The sequence below is a fragment of the Hippoglossus hippoglossus genome, chromosome 7, assembly GCF_009819705.1.
Source record: "Hippoglossus hippoglossus isolate fHipHip1 chromosome 7, fHipHip1.pri, whole genome shotgun sequence".
Taxonomy (NCBI): domain Eukaryota; kingdom Metazoa; phylum Chordata; class Actinopteri; order Pleuronectiformes; family Pleuronectidae; genus Hippoglossus; species Hippoglossus hippoglossus.
Genome location: NC_047157.1, coordinates 22,299,879 through 22,323,742, shown reverse-complemented (window position 1 = coordinate 22,323,742; position 23,864 = coordinate 22,299,879). Strand labels below are relative to the sequence as shown.

Genomic DNA, 23,864 nt, shown 5'->3' with positions numbered 1-23,864 from the left:
CACCCTAAGTGACACTTTAAGTTTCACTGTATGAGGATTTTTTCTTGCTGAGTGCTGTTGAACATTGTGTGTCACAGGAATACAATCAATAATATAACTGATTTCAGGGGTTGTGTGTTTGAGATACACGAGCCGCTGTTCCAACAAGTCGACATATGTCACCTGCTGAAGCAGATGGCTCGTGTAAAGTTCAGCTCCTATGTGTCAAAACAAAGTGTCAACACTGGGAAATCTTTATGAACAATTAATGACTGCACCATCTCTGGAAACTATTCTCCAACATTGAGCAATTGATGCTATTTGGTTTCCTCATATTCTTATGTCCCAAATCTCCCCTGCACAGAGTTGACTCTGCCAAAGCCTCAGACATTATCGCTGTGTTGTAGTGTGCCTGCATCTCAAGCAATTTCTTGCTGTTCTTCTCACTCTGGGTATTCTTCGCTCCTTACTGAACTGGGAATGCACCCTGTCTTCCTGCACGAGCATCAAAATAAAATGTGAAGTCTTTATGCCGTAGCGATGGCAGTGTGAGCTGCAGGCCTTGGGCAGGTTCTGCACGCCAGTGATATTTGAAAAAAAACAAAAAAATATCCAGACACAATGCAAAAGTGGAGCTACACTATGAAGGTGGCGGGTTTAGGGAGGATCAAGCTATTTCCCAATGATAGAGATCAGTGCTGGTTTACTCAAAATCATAGCACTCACCCCCCCCCTTCTTTACAATGATCACCATTACTTCTCCATCCCAGACTGGAGAACTCCCCCACTGCAGGTGAAGATTACCTTCAGCTGAATGGACACCATATTTCCTCAATACAATCCACTTTCAATTTCCCTTTCTTCTCAGCATGCGAAAACATGTTTCTTCCTAATCTGCTTTGACGCACTTTCCTGCAACAACGCCAAGGTAAACCAAGGACTGAGGGTTTATTTCTGTCCCTCCTCAGGTGCTTGTCTCTGGGAAAACAACATGTGGACTCTCTTGTTTTTTTTTTGGAATCATTTTTATTCACTTAAACACATTATGCGTGTTCTTAGCTCCCTAAATGTAGGACAGAGTGGCAACTGACAACAGAAAAAAAGGAAAGGAATTAAAGGAAAATGTTCCCTCAGGAGAAAAAGAAATCCATTCTAAATGTAAATAATTGTTAATCGTGTGGTCACAGCGACGTGAGTGGTGCCAGTTTCCCCTGATTTGCATTTGTCAGAAGCATATGATCAGGTGGAGTGCCTCCATGCCATCTAATCCAGAGGCAGTCTGGCTTTAAGACATGTGATACAGTCCTTACACTCAGCTCGGCTGTACGGGAACATTTGTTTCTTGGTGCTCGCTGAGGGGGGACTCAGTGAGAGCCGCTGCTCAGAGGCTGCCTCTCACAGGAAGGATGCAGACGGTGAAAGAGGAGATTTCACTACAGTTAATTAAGGAGCACTCCGCACGTGCCTACAGATGCGAGGGGGCAAATGAATTCGGTGTCAATGGGAGGAGTGATATTTCAAAGGTGGAACTGAAAGAGCTGTAAATCTATTTCCTGACTCCGGCTTGACGGTCATTTCTGAATCACTGGACTGTTGCTATCAAAGTGCCGGAGCAGGGGGAGACGGAGTCAGTGGAGTTCCCTCCTCGAGCCAAAATCAGAGTTATTGGATGGGATCAGCATGAGCAGCATTATGGATGGATTTGTGTCATTCTGCTGAGATATTTATATACTCTTTGTTGGCTTGCTCAGGTAAGATTTTATCCTCATTCTTTCTACTCTGTGGCCAAAAAAATATTTATTGTTATGAGATTTGGCTTTTTGCGCAAAACTGGGGAAATGTAAATTGCCTCTGAAAAAAAATATCTTGGGATTTTTAATGCAAAATGTGAAAACTGCATAATTAAAGAATTTCTGTTTAGATAAGCAAAGGGCGTTTTTATAATCTGATTTCATGGTGTGATTTGATATTGATTAAATGAATTAAATTACATTTTTCGTATTATTCTATTGCCACAAACACAACAAACATGTTAAAGGATTTGAAAGTAATGTGCATGAGGAGAATATGTATTTCATATATATCCATGCAGGAACCCCAATGGCGTCAATCTATGTGCAACACGATTTTATTTGACTTCTTAAGGTTGAATTAAAGTTTTTATGCACCAGAAATTCATCCAGATCTTATCTAGTAGAAATCAAATCTAAATATATCGACGTATGAATGTTATCAATCTGCTTAGATATGAATTAATACAGAATAAATAAGGTGATTAATAGTGTGATGCTTGTTTACTGCAGATGTGACAGTTGTGAAATAATTTCAGGGTTGAAACGTTTTGTATTTTCTCCTTCACAGCCACCTCTCCTCCTCTATGACCAGGAGTATTCCTCGTTGTTGTTCTACTTTCTTTCTTGTTCCTCTTCTGTTTTTCTTTCTTTCGTTTAAAAAAAAAATCTAAACAGCATGGTGAAACATTACAGGGCTTTTTGAATTCTCTTACTGCTGTGTCACTGTCACATTATTCTGACAGATACAGAAAAGCCTCGGCAGCCAGCTGCTCGCAAAATCGTATCTTTCTTTAAGTTTGATTTTTGGTTTTGAGGCAGGAGCACAGCTCAGGAGTTGAAGGGAGTCAGCCTGTCAGGGGAAATCTCTGCTGCATGGGAAAAACTCCCCAGGGATCACTCCACATTTGCAGCGATGTGGCTCAGGGACAAGCCAGGGCAAACTCGCAAGACGAAACAGGGAGGAAGTCATACTTATATAATCATGTTAATGATAAATTCCGATGACTAACAGATTCCACTGAGGGCATTTAGACCGATTATAGACTGGAGCGTGTCTGCGAAATGCTAAATGTATGTATTTGTGTTTGTTGTTCTCCTGAGTCTCTGGGTGTGTGTGTGGGGGGGGGGGGTTTGAGGGTTGGGGGTACGACCTGTGGTTCATAGGTCGAGAAGATGATGTAATGGTCTCTGCGTTGACTTCACCTTTGCCGCTCCTCAGCAGATGTGTCCTGTCATGTCCTGGCTGCTCTGCCTGGGCCTCTGGGTCAGTGTGACTGCCATCCAGCTGTGTCAGGCCACGTTCTACGACACCATCCAACAGCATCATGGGACGCGGCCTGGACGAACCACCATCCACATGATCGGTGAGTCGCTTCGGTGACGTCTCTCCTGCTCTGGATTCTTCAGAAAAAGCTCTTCCTTTCAATTGCTGCTTGCGTAGTGACTGTAGCGAGCTGGCATTGGTTGCTTGGGTGTTTAATTTGACGAACGGGGAGCAAATAGCGTCACTGCTTCGCTCTGGGTGCTCATTTCCACCTTGATTTGATTAAGTCGTTACATTCAATAATATATTCGCAGTCCAGCTTAGACTAACAAGCAATTATTTAGCAGGCACACTGTACAGTGGCTGTTTTTTCCATTAATGTTTGGCCTTGATAGCGAGTGAATATTCTGTGCCGAAGATGACACCGAAAGACAATAAATGTTTTTGCACTTTCCATCTTGAGCTATTACCGTTGACATTCATGCAACACTGCTCCCCCTCAATCTGATCCGTGCGATTGGGCTCCCTGTGTGAAATTGCACTGAATAGAATATGACCGAAACATTACGGTTTAACTTTTGTTTTTCCATCAGGTGGATGTGAGCCACGGTTATGGTAAATAATTATGATCTCAGGATTCGGCAGAGGAGAGGAAGCCGAATGCTGTCAGAACTTCAAAGGGAGAAGTATCTGCGTGAGCGTGCGGGTCCTTGGTGTCTGTTATTTCCTCCATGCACCAGTGCACCTCAAGCATATCAGCAAGAGGTCTTTTCAATTCTCCCAATATTGTGAGTCAGAAGACTTCCTGTTCCTTCATTTCATTACTCACGTCTGCACATGTGTATCGGAGGAGGGGAAAAAAACACACACACACAGAGAGAAAGAAAGGGACGAGGACGTTCGCAAATAGGATGTCTTCGAGAGAGTCTTCTCATGTCAACAAAAGGGGAAATGGAATTAATATTTCAAATGTGCACCTCTACGGAGAAGCAAGTTCAAAGTGAGAGATTTGAATCCTTCAGGACCCCTTGTTACTGAAAGTGTAAATGCCCTGTCATTCCATTTGCCATCGTATGGCGAGTCCTCAGTCCTGGATAAATGAGATGCCAGTTTTATGAGAGGAGGATGGGAAGCCTGTCTGGATTGATTCTGACACTGGGACATTTGTTCTGTGCGGTGTGTTGTGTGCCTGTTGGATTGGTGGGAGGATTGGGGTTGACGGGTCATGAATTGGTGGCAAGGAGGCCATTGGTTGCAGACCACTCGGCCAATCATTAAAGGCAGCAAAATACCACAAGTTCACAGTGACTGGTATTACCAGAGGAAATCGAGATTACAGGGGGCGAGAGATCAGTTGTGTCCTTGCCAATAGAAATTTAGATCCAAGGGGGGGAAGATGTTGTTTGGAAGAAGCACAAGTCAATCACGTGCGCTGGCTTTGGGAAAACAGATAGATTGTGACCTGCCTTTCCCCCACGTGCAAGCTCTGGATAAATTACATTTCCATGTTGTAAAAAGCACCTGTGTTGTATAGAGGAACACAAGAAAGAAGGATTTCAGGTTTAGCAGCAGCATTGTGTCACAGGAATAATTACCTTTGACAACGTATAAGCAACTGCTTCACTCTGACACATTGGCAGCCTTATTGCAACGACTGTGTCCAATAGTCCATTAGCTGGATTTCATTTGACGAGACGTGTATGTTCAGTGGTTCGGACAAAGCGGCCTGCTTCGCACCCTACAGCTCTACTTACAGATTGCTGCCTGCCACTCTCTCAGACAAGCTCGGAGCGTTTCTCTGCTCTCCCGGTGCAGGCGGCGTTGCTCCCTGTGCTATGATTCATAAGGTGCTGTATTTATTTGGTGCAAAGAGCGTGAACGATGCACAAAAGAGAGCAGATTGTGTTTGTAGTGCATCTGTAAAGTGCCGGGCAGAGATGTAGCTTTTTGGTTAGTGCATTTGCACCCCGCCCCTGAACTCATACAGGGAACTACACAGAAGGACGCTTTTCTTTGTCTAAAACACGGAGAAATAGATACTCATAGCTGCACACAACACTTTTAAAAAGAGTTACACTTCTGTTCTTGTATTATATTTGGTAAAGAGTTAAATTTATGCTTTAGAGCAGAGAAAAAAGTTTTTGCTTTTAATGTGCAGCACAGCACAGCAGCATTTCTCTTTCCAGCTGAAGAAACAGTGCCATTGGTGATGCAGTGCATGATGTGGGGGTGTTAGCGCAGTGTATGATAAAGAGTATATAGTGGCAGCCTGAGGTGGCCTTGCTCCCTCATGAACTCCCTCCCACCAACAGTCGGCTCTGCAGGGTCAAACTGTTCATAACTGAGAGGTCGTCGCCTCTTAACGCTGCAGATTACGTCTTATACCTCGTAGTTGCTGGGGAAATGTGCCTTTCTGTGCGCTGAGATACACAGAGAGACAAAAAGTGTGTGGGGGGGGGGGGGGGGTGCAGGCACAAGTAACGCTCTTGTAAGTATCCACTGTATATTATAATTTATTCAGTCTTAAGTCATAAATACTTTACCCTGATATCCATTTCACAGTCTTCCTTCTCCCCTCACACTGTAACTACTACGATACTCCTCTGTAGCAGCTGTAGTCACCCCCCCTCTCAGCCTCTGCTTCAACATGGATGTAATTTCAATGCCGAGCAGCTTTAATGCAGTTTTTCTCTGAAACATATGAAGTAGTACGCCCATAGTTTCCAATTCGACTCCCCAATCATTTCCCTTCGGTAGCTTTAGTGAGGGGTGGGGGATCAGGACTCCCCAAACCCCCCACCCCCCCCATCCCTCCTCTTGCGTGCCAACAAAAGAAGCCACTCTCTGGTGAAGCTCGCAATGAAGCAAACATGAAAAATGGATTTTAGGCTGTCACAAACAAAGGTTGTATTCTCTATGCACTGTTTTAGACAGTGACAATTTAATAGCCTTATATAATGCATCCGGGAGGCACATTATTTTGACATACATCTTCCTCCACCCGTCCCCTAGACTCTCAAGCCGCGCTCTCACTAGTGTCATCGCCGCTCCGCCACAGTGCCAATGGGAAGTGGCATGCAGCCTCAGCCAGAGGCATCTCCACATCTGGTGCTCGGCGAACCCACGTCGTCCTTATGTCGGTGCACATGTCGACCACCGACCACTGGGTTTACTTTGCTTCAACGTCCCTGTTGTTGTCGTCGTATCATATATTACACCAGGAAAACACTTACTCGTGTCATCTCCTTTATTGGCCCTGAAAGGAAAACATATTCTTAAGTAAAATGAATCTCACGACAATCAGTGCCTTAATTATTACTGTATGCTCTCAGCTACAAATAGGTTTTACATATCTCCATATTTCCCATTTATTTCCTCTTTCAGGTCGTGAATTATTCATAAGCGAGGGCTCCTCTAAGCTTGTGGATATTTGTTTAAACAGCATGTTTAATTGAAGTCTTTCAGCCAATTCTGTACAGGGGCTATGGTTTGTGATCACAACGCTTATATGCAAAATGAATTTCTGTGGCCCACAGCTTAATTAATTAGCCGGCTTTCTCCCTCTCATGACTACACCAGCTGTTTCTTGTCTTAGCCCCAATCCCCGAGCATTAATAACAGGCTTTTAAAGGCCTGCAAAGTTCATGGTTCGATTCATATCTCAGTGGTGGGATCGTAAAAAGTGAAATCTTTTGTCATTTATTTTAACCCTGTGCACTGGATCTTCAGAGCTTTGTTACTTGTCTGACACAGAACATCCCTTGTACTACTACTACTTGTAATACTGTTGATGATTATAATTATGATAATTTGTAGATACCACCATGTTACTTTTTTAGAACTAACTGATAAATGTCAACGGCGGCTATTATTTCCAACGTTCATGTACATATTCTACAAAACACAAATTAGTCACTGCAGTGCTCACAAATCAGTCGGCCGTGCTCATCGCCGGCAGCAGTCTGCCACTCCGCTGGCGAGCTCGTGACCTCTGAGCGTTGCTTTGTCAAACCCGCGCTCCAATTCTGCGTCTGAAATATCTGGCTGATCATTTCACACACAAAAGAAGAAAAAAATACATTCCTCATCATCCGTTGCTTCGGGCGCGTCTTCGTGTTTATATTTGCTGTCATCAAGCCCCCCTCCATTTTCAAAGAAGTGCCGGATTCTTGTCTCCGCCGTCGCTGTCGTGTTTCTTTGACAGTGGGCTCACGTAAAGAAAACCTTACGTGCTTCCATGTTAATTCATCAGAACAAACAAGGAAACAAAACAAAAGCTACTGTCTTATGGAAAAATGTTCAGCTGCTGCAGAACGGAAAATCAGCCATTACCTCAGCCAAGGAGGTCATGTTGTCACCCGTCAGTTTGTTGGGTTGTTTGTTTGTTTGTCAGCAGGATTACACAAAAACTAACGAATGGATTTACATGAAAATTGAAGTTTGAGACATTTTGGCACAAATCAGAGGACGGATACTGGATTTACTTTCTTTAACTTTGCGAAATAGGTCGCTTTTTATACATTCTCAACATTGTCCCAGGGAATAATTCATGGATATTGAGGAAACATCCAGATCCAAATTAAAAACTTGGATCCAGTGGATTTAAATGGGGTTTTATAAGGGTTGAAGGGAAACCAGTAACTATCATCAATATGTGGCAGAGATTATGTGCAGTGATTAGATAATCACTTTTTGTTTGTTAGTTTGTTTGCAGAATTACAGAAAAACAACTCAGCTGATTTCCATGTAATTGTGTGGAGGGGGTGGGACATGACTCAAGGAAGAACCCATTACATTTTGGTGTGGATCCGAATCTGGGGGCGGATCCAGGAGTTTTCTATAGTTTCTTTAACATTGCGATTTCCACATTTTCATTGATTTCTCAGAGAATAATTCATGGATCTTGATGAAATAAAACGGGCATATTTAAGGAACTGATATTTATGAGTGTGGAATGAAAAATCTGGATCAAGTTTTCTTAAAATCATAAGGAGGTGGTTCTTTTAGCCGCTATACGATAACAAACTGGGCTACAGACCTGTGACTACCACCAATATGTAGCTGAGATGATGAGAATCAACAGTTTATATGTATCTGCAATAGTTTAAACTCAAATATGATGGATTTGGTGCAGAATTTGAAGGGACTGTTGGGCCTTGGCTGAGGTTTGTCACAGTGCCAGTGTAGTTTTCTATGTGCACTACACCGAACACTTACAGTTCTACACTGTTACTGCCTGAAAAGCACATTTACAGCATCGCTCCCATGAAAGGCAGCGGGAGAATGCTGAGAGCAGCGGAGGACATTTAGCCCCAGAACGATGTTATCAGTCGATCATTTGAAAAACACTCTGTTGGCTCCACGCAGCTGCACGTCCTCCCAGGGTCATAAGTGAGATTCTCAGACCTTTGTGTCAGCCATTAGTTAGCAGCAGCTCTCTTAATTTGCTGTTGTGACAGCTGTCACCGCTGAGGGATAGTTGACTCTGAAACCCTGATAAAAGGCTTCACTTTGCTTTAATCCAGAAATAGTCTCAAACAAAGCTCAGCTCTGCGGTTACTTCTCATTTTGTTGGATGCAAACAGATTGTTTTTTCTCCTCATATTAAAGGGTTCCGTAAAGTTAGATCGTTTATCTGTGGCCTCTTAACAGAGTTTACGGATAACATGAATTTTTCACACTAATTAATGTGTAATGATGATGTTCGCCGTAATTAGTATTAAACTTTAATTACTGGGAATTGTGCAGCTACATCAGACCAGGGGTGGGTTTGACTTTTGAGGTGGAGGTCCACACTTGGTGGTAGATTTGTAAAACGAGCAAAAATATTAGTTTTCACATTTAAAGACCTGATTCCAGAAAATGGTAAACTTGGCTTTACCAACAGTTACACTGGTTGTTCTGTGAAATAAACAAAAGCCAATTTAACAACTGTAAATATTCTAGTAAAAGCAAATAGCTGATATCTGTACTTTCAAGTAGCCAGAGACAGGATTATCATTATTAACAGTTATTTTGTGTGGTTAATATTGTTTTTCTCCTCTTTCTTTTAATCAATTCCCATTTTTTTGGTCCTTGTGGGCATTCTGTCTTTCTTTGTGGTGTGATTTGTGTCTCTTTGATTAATTTACATCCCGTTTTGCTTCTCATTTTGTTCGTCTTTGTGGTCGTCCTGTCTCCTGTTTTGAGTCTTTTTTACGTCTCATTGTGCGTCTTAGTTCGGGTCTCATTTTGTGTGTCTTTGTGGTCTCTGTTTGTTATCTTCGTGTCTCTGTAGTCTTTGTGAATATTGATTCTCTTTGTGGTCACTTCACGTCGTGGTGGTTGATTTGTCTTCTGTGATGGTTTCATGTGTCTCTGTGCTCGTTTTGCTTTTCTTTTTAAGTCATTCGTGTTCGGCGTCTGTTTTTTAATCACACTTTGTGTCACTCTGTCATCTTTTTCTGTCTCTTTCAAGTCGTTTTTTTGCCTCTTTGAGGTTGTTTCACATCTGTTTTTAGTCGTCTGAGTGACTTTCCAACCAGAAGTGTTAACAGAGCCTCTGGTCTAACGGCCCTGAGCCTTCAGCTGGTCAGTAACACATCCATGATATCGACGTGTCACACACACCTCCTGCTCTTCCTGGATTGATCACCTGTCAATGACTTTACATTGACAGCAATGTTCTGATGTTAACGTGATGAAGCCACTGAATAAGACACTGTATACATCCTATCAGCAGTGTTACAGCCTATGTTTCACAGAATTCTGCAACACTGGCATGTGTGGCAGTTACATGTCAACAGGGACATGAGTGGATTCATCTTTTAGCAACTCATGTAAATACAATCATCGAGAAAATGTCATATTCACAAAAAGGATTAAAGTCGGCACATTATTCAGAATCTGCTTTATTTGCCATGTATGTGTACAGATACTAGGAACGTGACTCTGGTGTTATTTGCACTCAGTGTACTTAGACGTACAGTAAAAAGCAGACTACAAAATAAAACAACAAAACATAACTATATGTGCAAATAGAAGAGGGCGATAGTGCAATGGGGCTCAAACCAATATGGATTATTAATGTCCATTTACATGAGGGAAGTAAATATGACAGAAGTGCATTTGTATAGTGTGGAGTATATACAGTCCACTTAGATTGTATATAGTCAGAAGTATGTACATGTAAACCTGAGCTGAGGAAGAGAAGAACGAGTGAGTAACTAGGTGGATGACTAATGTTGCAGGTGGTTCCTGACCCATATGACCGGTTATTGTCCTTGTAAACACGGTTGTTACTGTAAGGAAATTTATTCTGAGGCACGTGGTCATAACTGGATTCTTTGGTTTGCCCCATTAGGAGTAAAACACAAGACCAACCTTGTTTGATGACTTTTGGGATCATCCATTCTCGTTCTCATCATTTGCCCTGAAAGTTATAGCAGAGATGAGCAAAATGTCCCGTTACCTTGGATAAAATTGTGTGTTTCTCCGGGTGGAAACATCATTGAAAACATATTGGATCATGTAAATTAATTCATGCAAAAATATATTAAATAGCTTGAGTTGTGTTTAGATATTGTAACGAAGAATTGCTAAATATGCAACTTTTGATCTCAGACTGCTACGACACAATGACTCCACTTCATGTGTCTCTTGATTAATAACGTGAAATTAAAAAAATCAACCTGTTGTACATTTGGTGCGATGGAAAGGATCAAACCATCTCTGCACTCGCTGGTTGCACAGTGGTTGTGTGTTGCTTCACGTGTGAGAACTATTCCACAAACAAACAAACCAAAAAACAGCCCTACCGGTGAATTAATGATAGCTAGTGTCCCCACAGCTTGTAAATACTATGTCAGGGAGTTCAGAGCTTTTTGTCTCGCGTGTGCAGAGAATTGTTCCAGCAAATGTGCTCCCTGCCAAGGTAAAAGGCAAACCCCCACTGCCAAGTGTCCCTGTTAACCTGCATTATATGGAGGTGTAGAGATGAAGCAAGTTTGTCACAGGCTGTTTTCCTCCGCTCTGGCTTTTCCTTTCTCTGTGGAGGGTTTTCAAGGTGTGGCCGCCCTCGGGCTCTCCCTGCTCTTTAGACGACGAACAGGGTTTTTGTCACTTCACTTCTGGCTATTTGCGGGCGGAATTTGGATGTGAATTTTGGGGGATTTTTAGTTTTTCTGTAACCCTGTTTCTTAGAATCTACTTAGAACTGGGGCTGCAGATTCAGGAGCTATTTTATGTGACTAACACCCCGTCGTCCCCAAACGGCGCCACTGTGGAGGGAAAAACTACTTCCATTAATTCTTTCTCCTGCTGAAAATGGGACCTCATTTCCTCGATTTTGATTTTCTCAATGAAAGAAATACGTCTCGCAGAGTGGGAATTATGCTTGAGAGATCATTTCATATGGCATTGCCTTTGTGGGAGCCTATTTTAAATGCTTGGCAAGAATATGAAATTCATTATCATTACTTAGACCTCATTAAACTGAAAAGAAGCATCTCAACTTACTAATTGGTTCCAAGGGGGAGGGTAGTATGAGAAATAAGCAAAGTAATTAATATCGGGTTTATCAGCTTCCATTGCAGTTTTTTTTCTTTCTTCCCGTCCCTAATATCTCCTCGGTGTGCTATAAGTCTTCTGGCATATTTACACTACAGATCCAATTATCTTTCCTGGAGAGACTGGGGGAGTATGCCATGTGTGAGGGGGGGGGGGGACAAAAGTAGGGAAGTAGATTTTTGACAAATATGAGGATCATGACTGACAAGAAGAAATTGAATGATGAAAAAAACTGGTTCCTTTAAAGGTTTATATCACGATCTTCACACTGTATCTTCTCCTTTTGACTAAATTAACGAGTCAATCGGTAAAATAAACACATCACTAATTTAGATCATGTTGTGTTGTGTGAACTGCACAGCAGCACATGTTCTCTCCCTCTCTCAATGTGATTAAAATCAACATCTGACACAATCTGCTTTTAAGTGTCACACTGAATAAGTAAAGAACCATTCTCTGAACCCCCCCCCCCCCCCCCCCCCCCCCCCCCCCACACACACACACACACACACACACACACACACACACACACACACACACACACACACACTATCAGCTTGCAGGTCGTGAATAATCGCCGCTGCCGACCCTTCAGAGCACATGTCATGCAGCATGAAAGGTCATTTAGCCCTTGTATTATGCATTATTACACAGTTTACATGTTGCAGGCACATTGTCTGGCCGCCAGTGCGAGGACGAGCAGTCACATCAGAGGCGAGCAGCTGTTCTCTAAAGGCTCTTCGGCTCGCCTCTATCTCTGCCTCCCCCTTTTCTCCTCGCTGAATGAAACACTTTCATCAGAGCAGGCCATCTAGAAAGAAGCAAAAAAAAGAAAACGTGAAATACCAGTTCTGGACATTTGCCACTCAGGGGGTGGGGGGGGTGGGCTCGATAGAAGGACGGGAACAGCTTGACATTTAAAAATGAAAGACGTTGAAGAGACACAAGATATATTTTTTCACATTGTTATTCTGTTCTGTGGGGGCCATTTCCCCCCCCCCCCAAAAAATGTTTTTCTCAGAAGCGAATGTGTGCGAGCAGAGGATAATGTGCCTTTGTTTATGTGAGCTTAATGGACGTGAAAGCCGCCGTGTGATTGCTGCTGTACAGTAACGTCGCTGTCGTGCTGAACGAGTCACACAGCTGCATTATAAATGTAAAAAACAAAACACTAAATAACCACAGGCTTTCATTCGAGCTCGTTGAGAGTCAGAATAGCAGTTAATGCCCTTCGTGGGGACCAGTGTGGCAGTGTCCCGAGCCTGTGATGAGGTGACAGCACACGCGACAGGCTTTGAGGCTCACATGCAAATGAAAGAGCCATCCGCTGCTGCTCGCTGCTTCCTCTGTTCCATGCGGTTCTCATGCATCTTGAAACAACACCAGCTCCACTCTGTGAATGCTCCTTTTTGCATTTCAATAAAGTATCACCCATATTTGGCCCGCTGCACAGGACGGGCCTCTTTGTGTGACATGCTGTCAAAGCTGCCAGCCATATTTCATGAATTTCTATGCTTTTATTTGTCATGGACGGTGCTTTTATTTTATTTTTTTCCACAGTGGCAATTGGTAGTTTTCTTCGCTCGTAAATTGCTTTGATATTTCTCTCTCTGGCAAGCATATGCACTCTCTCCCTCTTAACAAACCCAAAGTGTAAACTTGTGAGACACACACACATGTGTCAAAAGAGAAAAAAAGAAAAAACATCCTTGCACGTTGACTCTTTTAATAGATGTAGTTTTCTCAAACTCTCAAGTTTCCTCAAGCTGTTTTCAGCAACACACCGTCCGCAGCATTCTCTCCACCCCAGAAACAAATTTGTCTCACAGTTTATCAAGCAATATATTACTAATTTTCACCTCGGCGTTTACTTCTAGAATAACAACATTACAACTGGGACGTTAGCTGTTTTCACAGAAGGCAGGGGAATACAAATTGTCACTCAATTTGACACCACGCAGTCACATTCTTGTGCCTCTCACTGTCTTCCATCTGCATTAATTTGACATTCTCTAATCTGCTGCGCCTATTTCCGAACTGCTGTAGCCTGCTGGCTTGGAAGTCTGCAGAGAGCCTGCACATAGAGGGAGTGGAGCCCATTATGGGTCACCTTGGATGCATTTCCCATTAAAAGGTGACAGGCCTGCTGCTCTAAAACATGGACTGCCGTGGTTCGGAGATCAGGGCCTGCTGTCTCTTGTAAATGACTTTTAAACAACAAAGTAATTAACAACAGGTGATGGGGCGCTCTGCGTTTGCAGGGACTTGCGTGCGATGTGGACTCTGAGGTTCGCAGGGAGTCGTTCAGATGTCTCAAGATAGTGCAGACGGCAACATGGCTGCGTGAGCGCGTACATTCAGTTCAGGGCGTGGACGTAAGGCCACTGGCTGCCAGTCACTGGAATCCAAAGGTCTGAGAGGAACACGGTTTGCTGATGATTTGATTCCCTCGGGCTTTTCCGTTTGGTTTGTGTATGAAGTGAACCAGAGGCTGCCTTCACTTCCATGCTTGCTGAATTCAATAATTCCACATATTTCTTTTAGATTATTAGGTTTTACCCAAATGACAGATGTCAATTAGAAACCGTGTTTTTGGTGTCCACACTGTGTCGAACGTCTAAAACAGATGGGGAAGGAGCGTTGCCGTTCAGATGGTACACTCGCTATCTCCAGAGGCAGCAGCCCAGTCTGGGCTCATTAAAGTCGACGTCGAGTCATTGCATTACTTATTGCAGGGTGACATTTCTATTGAGACGGACTGACCATTCTCCTCTGTGCAATGTCTGTTTCGTCACGTTTGAAGAACCATTTACCGGTCCCTCGTGAACTCCCCCCCCCCCCCGCTCATATTCGCCAGGGCAGGCACAACCGCAGATCCACAGAAAGTCAGAATGGGCGCTACACGTTCATGTCATGCATGATTTGACAGCATTTGCCGTCATCCAGGCGTGCTGTCCATAACTCATCGGGTTCCGATGCAGTGATGCTGGCTTCCAGCGTGACTCATTGTGCCGGAGTCCGTCGCACTCCGTCCGGCAGCCGAGGCTCTGCTGATGCCAGGTGTCGTCATTTGTGTGGATAAGAGCACTACAGCTAAGTGTTCTGGGGGAAAAGGAATCAATGTGGTAAACCTGAACAAAGTAAGAACCATCTGTGAGGAGTTGTGTAAAGTGCCGCAGGCTTTCTTAGCTTTCACAAACCTTGTTTTTCCTTCTAACTGCTCAATTTATTTTTTTACAGTATCTGTCAACGCTGTTACATCTGTTTATGCAGACATAGAGGATGAGAGTCACTTCATGACAGAGGGAGAGAATAGAATAAATAAATGACCACGATTGACAAGAATAAGGGGTCGAGACTGTGTCCAGATCTCATTATAATGAGCTTTTTGTGTGTGTGATACTTTAATTTGACCTCAAATGTGATCATACGTGTAAACATGTTGTGCTAGAATGAAGGACGTCAATCATTTGATGTGATTTTTCTTTTGCGACACAGGAAAAGCTCCAGAATAGGTTCAGTGAAGCAGAAGCTGCTACAGATGACCAACCTGTTCTATGTATGTTTCATTACGTTGCTTTTTGTCAGTCTCACCACATGATTTATTTGTTGCACTGCTTTTGTACTTTAGTTTGAGTACCTCGTCCAACTCTGCATTTACAATTCAGATGTTTCACCCTTCAGCCACGTGACAAGATCCTCCTCAGCAGAGAGCAGGACCTAAAACAGCACTGCAAATACAACACAACAATGTATGAGACATAAAGAAAACTGTGCAAATATACAGTATTATTAATATTAGTATTATTTTGTTTCCATAAAACAAGTTAATTAGTGCATTAAGATTTCAATATTACGCACAATTCAGACGAGTACAGATCTAACTGAATCTGTGTTGCTGCCCCACATTCATGAAAAATGAAAGTCAGTATTAGAAAATGCTTGTTTGAATCAATTGTTAAATAAAGATGAGAGGGTTTAATAAAAGAAAAAGACTCGAGAAGTAGATTTTCCATTTTGCATTATGATTGAAAAAGTGACTTGTTTTGTGCAAAATTCTTAATTTGTAAAGTAACTGAAACTACGGCTGTTAAATACATGTAGTGGAGTAAAAAGTGTTACATTTACTACACGTCAAAGGAGAATATTGCAGAGAAAGACTCAAGTAAAGTACCTCATTGATTTTACAAATGAAATCCAGTTTACCTGTCTTGAGCAATTCTGCTCAGTCTGTGGAAACAGCTGCATAAAGTCTGTGTTACAAACTGGAGCTGGAGGTACGAGCTTTTCTATCACGAGTAAAGAAAGAAGCTGACAAATTGCATTATGGGAAATGTAGGATGTAGGGTTTATGTGGTTGTTGAACCTACGGACTATAGAACACCCAATATCTCAGTCTCTATAGCGCAGATTGTGACCACAAGCACAACACTAAGAGCCCAATTAAAGTAGAGTAAATGTACTTTATTACTCTCCATCATTGTGTAAATTAGTGCGGTGCCTGTTCTAAACCTGTCTGTTTGTGAATGGGCTGTTTTATTGCCCTGTGGTGATGCTGGTTGCGTCTTTCCACAGAATCCTGAAGCCACCACTGCTGCACAAAGAGCTGTTCACACGTTTTATTCAAAGTTCAGTGCAGCTCGACCCAGTTGGCACAACCCTGAACTGGAGAATCCGTTGTCATAGCTATTTACATGATCAACCGGCCGTCTGTTTATTCAAACTTTATTTATTTTGAGCATATCACATGTCCAAATCGCACCGAAGTCAACACTGCACTTCCTTGGGCCCTTAACAATACACATGTTAAGTGTTAAGCTGAGATATGAAGTTATGAAGATATGAAGACTTCTGGAATTAATGTAAATATGTTCGTGCAAAAATATAGTTTTATGTAACTATTTCTTGAATCAACATGCAATTTCCAGCCAATCTCTGTTTTCTTATAATGAAAGTTGAAAGGTGGCACAGATATCAAATCAAATAATAGTTCCGAAAAATGGGAAATGGCAGCCGTTACTCTGGAGTTAGTCAAGGCCGAAGACAAGTGCAGGCGAGACTGACACTGAACAAATTTGGACCTTGGACCGCAGCACTAAATACAGCGGATGTGTTGTTCTCAGGGATATTTCTTTTTCTGCCAGAACAGAGCAACAAAAGAAATATCTTGGTACGGTGAAATAAATCACCACACAACCCAAGCGACCGTCCCAGAAAACACGACGTCTAGCCACCGTCTCATTTAGCACGGAGTTGTGGCTTATTCAGCTCTTTTTCCACGCCTAAAAGTGAAGCTGCGGCCCGGGCGCAGGTTGTGGGCGGTCACCTGGTTTCCTGACACCTTCTGTTCCCGGCCTCAGAGTAATGAAGAGGCAGGCGCGCGGAGCATGGCCACGGAAACAGGGCAGTTCCAGTCGAGACCCTCTGCTTCTGTGTGACCTCTGAACCGATGAATGACAATTTCTCGTGTGACCCTTGTTCCCTGTCAGTGAAAATGTTGACAGGGGGAGACAACACACCCACACACACACACACACACACACACACACACACACCCACACACACACACACCCACACCCACACACTCACACCTCGAAGACGTTTGTTATTCGTGAGACTGACTTTGTTCATTCTCGCTGATAATGGGGGGGGAAATGGAAATACAGAAAACAATTATACCCTTGCTTGGCTCCAGCCCTCACCTGATGAGAGCGTTCATCTCCCGCCATGTTATCCTTCGTCGACTTCTGAAATATTTATAATGCCAAAAATGGATTTCGGGGCGTGCGGCGTGTTGTAGTCACGGGCTGAAACCACGGGTGAACTCGAAGAAACGCTCGTCAGCGCCGCGCAGCTTTCGTCTGAAGGCGCCCAACACACCCCGCCGGCTGGAAATACCTCCCTGATTTGCATTTCCATCCGTTTGTAATGTATTCTTTGGAGGTGATGATTTCCAAATATAGAGCATCCTGATTCTTTGCTCTGTTCGAGAGCAACAAGCGGTTACAAGTTAATTCTGTTGAGTAGTGTGTTTTTAATAGATCAAAGAGGAAATCTGGGGCTGTCTTATGCAATTACAGGGATGCATTAAGAAGAACAAACCCCTCTGGGCTGTTGTTTTCAAATGATGCCCCACTGCTTCCACTGGTACATCGCGATTAGCGTTGTGCAGACATGCCCTTTTGTTGAGTGCATCAGACAGCAGCCGACTTTCTCCCAGACCAGCTACAGGATCAGGATGTTTTTCATTTATACACGATAACCCCGAGAACAGACACGGCAGGAAGCAGGGAAGAGAACGGCTCTCTGAATTCTAACTTTTCCTCTGGATTAGTATTTGACTATTAAAACGCCGTCTTTTAACGATAAAATTACAATTCTTCATTAAACTGTCTAAAAATGAAGTGTATTTTGTTGACTTGTGCACTTGTGTTACCCAAAATGTTTCCAACGATGTTCAAACCCAGAAATTCCCAGTTTCATTCAAGGTAACGGGACGTTTTTAATCCGCTTTGACCGTCTCTGCTGTGACTTCTGGGGCAAATGAGCTGTTCTTTCCTTTCACTGTTTGTATCAGCCGCTCTTAACGGATCAGGATTGTTGTTTTGTGTCGCTGAAGCTTTTCCGAGTAAACCGCAAATGCACAGGGGGAACCAAGTGGCCCGAGAAGATTATGGGGGAAGAAATGGTGGTGAGACAACAACTCCCATGATCCCACGCTGCTTCGCGACGTCATCAAACTACGATTTTGTCATTGTCTTTGATTTAAGGGACCCCTAGTGGCTGAAGATTACATTGAAGACGACATCATTCATCCATATTAATACGCTCCTCATTACAAGCAGACGCCGAACACGCTGTATTTCCACTTCGAAGAAACACAGGATCCTGGGATGAAGCACTGTCAGGTCTAATGAAGTCTAACTCTCCTCTTGAGGGTTTTTATGCACATAAGAGAAGCTGATGATCGTTTTTAACCCGGTGCAGTCGAAGCAAAAGATTCAAGTGTGAGACAGGCGCGGTGATTCACTTCCATCCAGCGGGTCAAGTGGGGCTGTGAGTTGGTTAATCCCCACAGGAGCTCACATGATGGTTCAATTATATCCAGGAACTGACACGTTACTTTCTGTCTTTCTGTCTGAGTTTAAGCTACTTTGTGGCTTATCGTTTGGCTTTGGTTTGAACAAAAACTGTGTTTTATATAATGCAACTGCGTGTGCAATGCTAAACCGGCTTCTCTGCAAACTTGCTGCATCCTTACTGTTGTAATCCCTAAAGACCTGTTCACATTTGCAATTCAAAGGGTGATCAAACTTTATTTCAGCCCAACACTTTCGGCATTCACTTACACTTACAGCCTAATTAACTGTATTGTAGCTGTACAGTGTTAATTAAATTATTTTTTAAATAGATCTTTAGAGCTGCAACAATTCGTAGATTAGGTGATTAGTCAATCTACAGGAAATTAATTAGCAACTGTTTTGATAACAAGTTAATTAGTGTAGTAGTTTTTCTAGAATTAATACATATATTTCTAGCAGGAAAATCCCAAACATTTTGTATCAGTTAATTCTAACTGATATAAAATGCAGAAAAGCAGCAAACACCCACATTTAAGAAACTGCAACCAGCAAATAATTCAGTGAATAAGTGAAATGATGAATTATTTACCAAAAATCATTTGACAATTATTTTCTGTTGACCAACCAATCAATTAACTAATTGACTGCTTAAGCTCAACACGTCATTATCGATGACAATAACTGAGTAATGCTCTGTTTTGAATCATCAATCTTCTGTTTGTGTACCAGCTTAATGAGCTGTTAATGAGGACTGTGATACAGTTTGTTGTTTACTGTTGTAATGAGGTGATGTTAAAATAAAGGTGGATCTTTTAAAATGTGATTTCCTGAACTGTGGTGATTGGATGTTGTTTACTGCTTTGCAACCACACCAGGTTTTTCTCTCAAGACAACGTGCACGGCTCCGCTTTGTGCATCTAAGAAATTGTTGTGCATGAGGAGGGCCTCAAAAAACCCAAATATTCAAATGCGGTTAAAGCGATATATGTAAATCTAGCCATGACACATTTCACAAACCCACAGCTCATTGTCAAACATTACTTCGGATCACTTTACTTGCAATACACCAGATACTTTTCTCCCTCTCTCTTTCTCTCTCTCTCTCTCTCTCTCTCTCTCTCAGCTCTTTCTCTCTTCAACCTCCTTGATCTTGTGTCATGCTGACGGGTGTAATTGTCAGATGGTCCTTCGCCGCGCAGCCCTCACATGTGGAGAGTCTGAGCGCAGTGGGTGGGCGAGGCCAGCGGTCGAGGTGGGTCGAGTCCGCTCAGTCCGGTCCCCTCGTCCTCCCGGGCTCAGCCGGTAGTTTGGTGATAATTGCGTGGTGGAGCCAGTGTTCGTATTCATGATAACCCTGAAGCAGGCCTCTCCTCCTGCTAATAGACGTCTCTCTTTCTGCTCTGCTCTCACACGTCTCTTCATCGTCATTTAGCATTCAACAAGCTGCAGGGGGCTCGTCTGCAGACTAAAAAGCACAGAGATGATTATTCTTGTTTACAGCCGACCTGTGAGATAGTTTTCAAACAATCATGGGCAGAAATATTACATGACGGTGAGCAGTGGAAGTGTTGAGATGTTCTACTTTAGGTATCAGTACAACGATGGAAAAAATACCTTTAATTGGAAAGTATATATTAAACATACTTGAGGCAAGCAAGAGTATGACATGATATATCATGATACTGTATATATTATTAAACTGACACTTTTTGATTGATGACACTGAGTTTCATACAATTTCCAAAGGAGCTAGTTTTAGTTTTTAGTATCAAACTTCCCTCTATCTCGCCAGGCTAAAGAAAGTAGAAGAAAAGTTCCTGGATCCAAACATGTATCTGGATCCACTCCAAAGATTCAGAGTTCAAACTTCTTCAGGTCATGCCACACTCCTGCCAAACAATATCATGGAAATCAGTTTTGTAGTTTCTACTACACCTCTGCAGAAATTGCACAAGTTATATACCTTTATATAGACACCAATATTATGCATAAAACAGTTGCAGAGATATACTCTTTTATTCTATTCTATTTTATTCAATTCTATATCTTCAGCATCTCATTTTAACCTGGAGTCTGAGGACAACTACATTGTACTTGCAGAGATATGCTCTATTATTCCATTCTATATTTTAGGCAGGACATTTTAACCTGGGGCTTGAAAAAAGGGTAAGAGGTTGAGTGCAGCATCTCGGTAAATGTGATTATTTTGGTTCCACCGATGATAACAGTCTGCGTTAATCCACAAATGTCCACAAAATGATTTGGTCAGAAAGCAAAGTGTGACTGTGTGTGACCCCTGAGATGCTGACTTAATGTAGTTTGTTGTGTGTGTGTGTGTGTGTTTGTTTCTCTTCTTATCAGAGGGGGGCACATGTGAAGTAATTGCTGCTCACAGATGCTGCAACAAGAATCGTATCGAGGAGCGGTCACAGACGGTCAAGTGTTCCTGTCTGCCGGGGAAGGTGGCTGGAACCACCAGGAACAGACCTTCATGTGTGGATGGTGAGTCAAAAACTGATAAAGGATGTTTTCCCTGCGATGCTGTCGTGAGTTTGCACGAGGAAAAAAAACATTTATTTGGAATGTGCTTGCCAAAAAAACAATTTCCATTTTTTGTATTTAATTCAGCTGAACGTGTATTGTATTGTTCGGGAAAAATATAAAATCCTGCCAGACGAGCCTTTTGTAAAGATACAGAGATTTGTTAAAATAACAGTCACCCATGCAATGCCTCGTCCCAGATACGATTAACAGTACCTGGGATAATGTCACATCCAAATTCTGCTGCTGACAGACAGCGGGAGGTATCTGCGGGGGGAAGCTTTACTCCAGCAGCAGCAGGCAGCCAAACACAACTGCTGAATGAAACGCACCTCGGGGAACAGTGAAAAAAATAAAGAATAGCAAAAGGCAAATAGGTGCAGGAGAAAATGGCTGCTGATGACTTAGGAGCCTTGTTGCTGTTCCATGATGGTTTTTTTACGCTTTGACAAAAGTCTAAAACACAGGTTCAGTCCCTTGTAAGAAAAGGATTTGGTGCTCGGGTCTCGCACATCAATATGTGGCTTTTGTAAAACCTCTCACCTGCAGCTTTTATCTCAAATCCTTTTGCAAATATTACTGCAATCTCAGAGCGGCCGAGGGAATTTGAGGTCTCTCAATGTCAGCTCTGACAGATTCTTTCCCGCTATCACACATTACAAACAATTCGCTGTCTACTTACCCTGTAGTTAAGGCAATTTTCTCTCTGGTTGGCAGAAATGTGGCATACATTAAAGTTAAGTCACAGTCACACTTACTGATCCACTCAGTAAATTGAAAGCCTCGGCTCCAACCTCTGTGTTCCACTTATATACTGCCTTTAATAAAGAAGCCGCATTGTAATAAGAAACAGTTTTATCTGAAACGCATACATGTGACACACTGCCACCTCTGACATAACGCGTTTTATTTGGCGTAGACACCTGCACCTAATGGCCATCGGTCTGTGGACTGCTGGGCCGTGCGATGTGGCTCCGCACTCCGCTAGGGCGAAGGGTACCGGCATCACCATTTCTCTTGTCTTTGTTGCCTGTAGCATCCATAGTAATTGGGAAGTGGTGGTGTGAGATGGAGCCTTGCCTGGAGGGGGAGGAATGCAAGACGCTGCCTGACAACTCGGGCTGGATGTGCTACGCCGGCAACAAGATCAAAACCACGAGGGTAAGATAACCTCTCTTGACCGCCGCTGCCGAACAGTGGGGGTAGAAACGTACAGCGCTGTGACACGAGCCGCGGCATCAACAAAGCAGCATATTTATAGAGATTGAATTACGCCGTAAATTGACTCGTTAACGACGCCCTCTAACCCCTTGATTTCCTGCTTCCTTTTTCTTTGTCAGAACACTCAGCCATACACAACATCAACATATTAACACGTTGGGGAGAGAGGATGCAGGGAAATGCCTCTGGTGCAAGGGTTAATTTGCAGGTCAGCTTCTTCATTTATACTAGAACGCTGGTCCGCTTGTTAATTTCGCTCAACTGGCTTAATGACTACGTTTTGTAAAGGGCAAAACACATGATTTACACTAATTTCTGTGATATTTACAACCGTCTTAACACGTTTTTCTCCTTCTCGTTTCAGGACCAATTACCACAAAAGACAATGAACTTATTGTTGCTTTGAGAAATGTGAACACTTCTCAGATTCAAGTGTAAAAAAGATGTAGAGTACGTCGAGCACATCCTGCTCCAGGCTTCTGAAAATACCGACGCTCCGAGCCGCCTGCGGGGAACTTCATCATAACCTTGTAATGAGTATAGTTTCATCATTTCTTTCTAACTGTGAGATGGAACATGAATGTCTGCATTTGGATTAATGTCTGGACGGCGGCTGACGTCCCCCCCCCCCTCCACACATTACGTGAAACAGATGGGAGGCGACCATCGGGAGAGGAATTCCTCAGAGGACACGGGGACGAGCAGGAACAGTAGTTGACAGCCCTCAGGATTTTCTTTTTCTTTTTTTGAATATTCTAAGAGGAAAAAATATTGTACATACATTGTTTGTCATTTCCTGTCGTACACAACAACTCGATTCGTGGTGGTGGTGAATTATCGATCATTCAAGTCCCCGAATGCACTGTTGATCGTCCCTCTTCTGACCCACGAGAACACAACGCAGCCGAAACTTCTGACGAGTTCCTGGGCGCGACGTGAAGACAAAACAGATGCATTGTGGGGGAGGTATTTTACAAATTAAAGCTTATGTGTCTTGATACTGTACATTTTGCCACTTGTTTGTATGGTACTAGTTTTCTTCTCTTTAATGACTCTTGCCGGTCATTAACATGTCAGCTACCCTGAGACGGATTAAATCACCAAAAATGTGAAACCACTTGGTTGTTTTTCGATACTTGAAATGCCTTATTCGTGTCAGATCATTCACGTGACGATATTGTACATATGAAGCTATTGAGTGATATGTGCCGAAATGTCATTAAAGTCATTGATCCTGTAACTGACGTGACGCAGCTGTACCGTTGCCCTCACAGGTGTCATGTTTCAGCATCACAAATCTGTACCGGGACGCTAAAGTAACCGAAGCACTTCTTCAAACTAAGATTAGGACAGTTAGGAAAATACGCTCATGTGCTTTCTTGTTAGATCTGGAAATTTATGGAGCTAGATGATAGTTATCTTAGCTTAGCATTAAAA

General features: G+C 42.8%; 1 pseudogene; it reads left to right on the top strand.

The window, feature by feature from the left end:
* The first annotated feature begins 1,272 nt into the window (after positions 1 to 1,272).
* Positions 1,273 to 22,927, top strand: LOC117764976 (annotated as a pseudogene).
* The last annotated feature ends 937 nt before the right edge of the window (positions 22,928 to 23,864 follow it).